The following is a 6000-nucleotide window of genomic DNA, read 5'->3' as shown; positions in this document are numbered from 1 at the left end:
TTTTCACACAACAATACCATTGAAAAACCATTTCTTGTTGCCCAAAGAACCATTTAGTCAAAGGTTTATTTATAACACAACATGTGTTCTGTTCAATATTTACCCAGCATTGGGTTAAAAATAACCCAGCAGAATCTAAAGTGCTGTTGACTGTAAATTATACAGCGCTTTTGTCATGCCTGAGTGTGTGTTAGTACAGCAAAGAGAAATCGGCCGTCATAATTTAAGACCAATGAATTGTACAGTACCTTGACTTCAATGACCCGTTTATCCATTCAATGACATTGTTTATTTTACTTTGACCCTGGGAACCCAAAGGATTGTGGGAGATGGGGATATGTAAACGTTGTCTCTACATCTAGATCAAATCCATAGAGAGAGAGAGAGCAATGGCTCATTAAACACAGTGATTGGATCAGGCATGAGACAAAAAGGGAGAGGCAGAATATCAATGTATACCGGCAAAACAAAATAGAGGTCAATAATAGCAAGGCTTCAGTCTATGACAGAAGTCATTTACCCAATGCATATTAAGGCACCATAGCCATCCATGTAAAAGCATGTAGAATTGTAGTTGATGGGTTTTAATTCACCTTTGACTCCTTGTTCACCTTTCATTATGCTCTAGACAAGCATGCAAGTAGTAAAAAGTCACTTAGTAGATGCCATGTAAACATGCAGTACATGGAAATGGGTCTGGTGTAAGGAAAATGTCTTGGAGGCGGACACATGTAGTCTATACAGTAAACAAAGTTTACAAACAAGAATATTAGATTAACCAAGTTACATTTTCAAACTTTCCACCTAGAAAACTCCATGCAAACACAGCCATTCAAAGCTGATTTACAAAAATGAATTATTTATAAGCAAGAAAAGCAGAATGACAATAGGGTTATCTCTGCACATGTCATGCCCTAAGATTGACTTGGTAGAATCGGAGTGGAGAGTTAGATAAGAAACGCTTTAGAAGATGTTGTGGGGCTTGTTTTGGCAACAGCTGCTGTCCTGATATCCTCACCAAATATTTATAGGTCTCTCAACATCAGAGAATTCATTTTTAGATTTGTGAAGAGACCCCAAGTTCCATTAATAAAAAATATCTTGTAGCTTCAAAATAACACATTGCACAGCTTTCAGGGACTTCCAAAATGGATTCATATAACAGCACTGGTGAATAGGTGGGAACTTAAAATTGCTCATTTAAATCGCTGACATGATTACTGCGCACATGTTTCTGCATAAAGTTATTTAAACGTTTGGTTGCATAGCTTTTACAACACCAAGTTTCAAAGCTGATAGCTTTACTTTTCCAAAAGATTCATCATTATAGACTCTAATATATGTAATGAAACCCAGACAGAGCCGGATAAAACATGCAAAAAATACAAAGATTATTGTAACATTAAGTCGAGACCTTTACGTTTGATAGACTGCATAAAAATCAGCTTCAAAAGCCACCGCATGTCAAAATGAAGAGGGAGCACTTCAACTTCTATATGTTACAGACCATGCATTATTTATAGCAGCACCTTTGAGCAATACCCGGTGAGCCATCAGGCCACTTAACAGTGGATCACTGGCTCAAATAAAAGCCAAGAAATAAAACACACAATTGCAAAAAATTTTCTGCACACTTGGCTGAAATTTGGGCCTATTACTAAATATCATTAACAGCTCATAAATGGAGCAAAATTGCTTTGTGATTTGTGGTTGTTATGTGTAATTTGCTGCCTGGGCATAAAAAGTTGGTGGATCAATTTTTAGGCATTCACGCTCTCTGGAAAATGTGATTCCATTTACAAAACCTGCATGCCACAGTCTGGTTACTGCTGCTGAAATAAAGTTTTTCAAATGATATCATAAAATAGCTGTGAAACAAGAGTCTTTTCATTAACAGTGGTGAAGGAGCTTTACTGTCACAGGACACACGTGGGAGTTGTTCATCTTATAATGATCCAGATATCTATTTAAGTCAGTTTAGGGGTCAATGGGGCGGTTTCCCGGACAGGAAAATGTAAGAGCTGTCCAAACAAAACAACTTGCACTGACATATCTTAAAATACATCACTGCCCTTTGTATTGCCTCAAAATGCACACAAGTAATGTTTTTAGTAAGGCATGCCTTGTTTAAACTAGTTATATTTCCTAATTAAACTAAGGCATAGTCCTGGCTTAAGCTAATCCCTGTTCGGGAAACCGGCCCAATGACAAAACCAACCTCAAAAAACTTTTTTTTTTATTATTGTGATGCATAATTATGAGTCAGGAAAAATTTGTGACATTTGAAAACTTTCAAAGTGTTGCACAGAAGTTTTTCTATTATACCAACAGCTACTGATGGGATTTATAGGAAAGCTTTTGAATATAAAACAATGCCAAAGTATTTTATTTAAATTTAATCATTTAAACACCATTTTTGTCTTAATGTGCATGCCCCATTTTGCAAGTTTAAATTAATATTTATATTATTAATTAATATTTATTAAACAAATATTAATATGTATTATTAAAATACTAATATTCAGTATTAACAATATTGATATTTATTATTAAAAATATTAATATTTATTATAAAAGTACTCTAAATGTATTTAAACTAGGTTTTATAAAATAAAGTGATACATTTCATAAATGTATGAAGTATTTTTAAATGCCCAAAAATATGCATGTCATGTCATTGACCCTTTATATTACGTGCATAAATGACTCGCCCAAGACACTAAACCTAGTGAATGATACAGTAGAGGTGACAACAATTCAAGAAATTCATCATCACAAACTGTGCATCTCGGAAAACAAATGTCAGCAGTACTTCTTCTCAAACAGCAGAGGTCCCCCTTCTATCTGAGCTGCCTGACATTTCATTTCTATGAAGGTTTGCCATGACTGAAGATTTGTAAAAGTAATGAGAGTTTACGGCATGCATGCAACACTTTGATTTTCTGATCTGGAAAACAACATGGTGGGGTCTAAACATAAAAGAGTTGCATCCAAACTTGAATTCACGGTAATTGCTTTGCCTCATGGGCAGAGAGATCACATTTGAGATAACAATGTCATTACTAAAATATCGACAGCTCTGATTGTACAGGGACGGCTGCATGTCCATAAAAAGACGGTGTTGCGGTGTGCGGTTTTGTGCAGAGTGCCTGGGTCAATACGTAGGTGGAGAGGTCTGAATAAAGATGAGTTTCTGGTTATTTACAGTTGCTGCACCAGGACTCAGACACTCCTTAGATCAATCACGCTCTGTCCTCGGAGAATAAGAGAGAGAGTGAGAGAGAGACCTGGCTTCACGACTACTTCACCGTCCGTCTCTTCTTCTTACACCCCCACAGGTCAAAAAAAATAATCTGCACGAGCCAATAATAAGTCACGGCCTTTGACATGGGAGAGGTTTGTTTCATTGTATCCAATAGCACACACTCAGTGTCCTCGAGCGCATCATCTATCCCTCCTGTGATATTTACTTTATATTTTAGAGGTTGCTTTATACAAATTCCTTTACACCTTAAACAAATTTCCTTTGGTCTTGAAGTTGGCTTGCATTTTTCAAGGGCACACTGAAGTGTGTTTAAGTGCTGAGCCAGGACAGATTTGTTTCCCCTTGGGTTCATCAACAACGGGGCCGAAGGGGGGCCATAGACGCAATTCACCTGCCTGGCATTGCCCTTCGTGCAGTTTGCCTGATATGATTAATGAAACACCTTGCATTCTCTGTGCGCGTTGCCTGAAGTCATATCTTCACAGGCACCATAGCCACACTGGAGCCAAACAGACTTTCTACAGAAGTACAAACTAATCTCGCACGTCTGCTGTGAAAGCCCAACATAATGATGCTGTCTACACTCTCAACCCAATTTGAAAGTGTACTATCAAACTATAAACAAGCAAAGATGTTATTATTTCGTTGACTGAAAAAGTCAAAAGTATACGATGTCCGATTTCCATTTCCCTCGTAAGAATAATTGACTGAATAATTGTCTAAATCTATCAATTTGGGGGCCATTTTGGCTATGCTGCCGCTTGTCCTGAATTCGTTCGTAAATTGATTCTTGCCGCCTCATACTAAGATGTGTCGCTCTTCTACTTAGCAGGGTGACAGAGCGTTTGGAGAAATTAGGTCATACGCTCAATGTATCTCAAAATTGCAGTATTTCAGGGGAATAAAGCAGCAAATTTCATGATAATTTATTTTGGCTCTTCAACAAGATGGAAGGATGCTAAGGATGCTGGATCTAGACTTCTGTAGGTCTGTAGTATCACACCAGGCCTTAACTCCTCTCGCTTTCATTATTCAGGTGATAAAGGGAGGCTGAATAATTGGTTTTCTGGCTGACTGACCCTGAAAACATAGAAAAAGAAGGGCGAAATGAAGTGAACTATCTGGGGGTGGATTGAAATGCTGGGACTGGAGAGTTGATAAGAGCCATTTGCATAGACAAAAATGTCCACGATTCTCCAAACTTCCAAACGGTATTTGCTGCCATGAGGGTGATGAGGAAAAGGGTTGAGATGGTTTTGTTTGGGAGTTTTGAGCACACGGCTACTATAAGATACAATTTTAATTGGAGAGCCTGAAGGACCTACATTTCAGATCTCATGAGATTTAGTGGGAACCTCACGCATCAGTCATTTATATGTGACATGAAACCATGATTCGCTCTCATATTTAAATTTACATTTTTACACAGTCATTTTAGTTCAAGGCCTTCAATGCATTAACAGAATCACCAAAATGCATGGGTGATTCTCATGAAATTAGACTTAAAAGGTGTCCAGCATCAGATTTTTTTAAAAAGCCATTGAAGCCAATTGTTTTGCACATATAAGATTAAGCCCTGAACTTACTATAACCATTTTTTAAAATATTTCCTATAGAATTATTTACATTTTTTAGATCATCATTATCAAAAATTATCATTACTGCAACATGATATTATATTAAATATATGCATTTACAAACTCATGTTTCAGTAATGAGAACTAAAAGGTTGTCAAGGTCCTATGAAAAACAAAATTTCAACTTTTATCTGGAGAGAAAAAATAAGAACTGCTTACCTGGTAGCCATCTTGAGTGTCACAGTCAATTATGTCCCTTTCAACAATTTTTTTTAAATGTTAGTTCCTTGAGGGCTTAAACAATGATTGAAAATTGTTGCTGAGGATGAGAAAATTGGTCTTGGACACATTTATATTCCTTATTATTGTTTCTACATTTACCAATGATCACCAAATACCACATGTTTCTTTACTGTTAATGTTTATAGTATAACATGCACTGAAGCTTTTTATTTTTTAGATTTTTTTAATTATAAATATTTCCATGTCAAAGAACCAAAATCCAGTCATGGACACGTGGTAAGGAAAATTTTCCCGCTTAAATGTGGAAAAAACAACTAAATTGGTTAGTATGATGTCATTTGAAATCATGTGAACAATAGTACATGAAGAGATGTTTGTAACTGTATGCTTTTTATTTTGATACTCTTGCATTTACTTTTTTTATCAAAATGTTTCATGACACCTCATAAGTCTAATTTCGTGAGAATCACCCACATGTGCCCTCTCTTGTAACATCTCTCCAGAAGTCCAGTTTATACAAACATACTGCTGACTGTTGTAGCAGTCATATATTAAGATTAAGTTTGCCAGGAGCTAATGAAGATAAAACAGGTCGAACATGCTGTAACAGAGACTCAAGACCTGGTGAGAAACCCAAAGGTATTAGGCAGGATTGACGTTGAAAGTGGAAAGCCAATGCTGAGCTAAGCCTGGCGAGGCACTTATCCGTCTGAATCTATACTAGGAACAATAAACTGCCCTAAAGTGTGCAATTTGGGCTAATATGTAATGCAGCTTTGCAGGTGTTAAGAACTGTTCAGTCTCATTGTGTCAGTGTTGCCGCAGGCGATGGTTTTACGAGTCCTCCACGTGAGCAGGACCGAGGAAGATACATTCACAGCCGAAAGATCCTGCCAGTCTTTGATGGAAGATGCA

This window comes from Paramisgurnus dabryanus, chromosome 11 (assembly GCF_030506205.2).
Source record: "Paramisgurnus dabryanus chromosome 11, PD_genome_1.1, whole genome shotgun sequence".
Lineage (NCBI taxonomy): Eukaryota > Metazoa > Chordata > Actinopteri > Cypriniformes > Cobitidae > Paramisgurnus > Paramisgurnus dabryanus.
The sequence above is the reverse complement of the archived record's forward strand: the minus strand, read 5'-3'. Positions refer to the sequence as shown.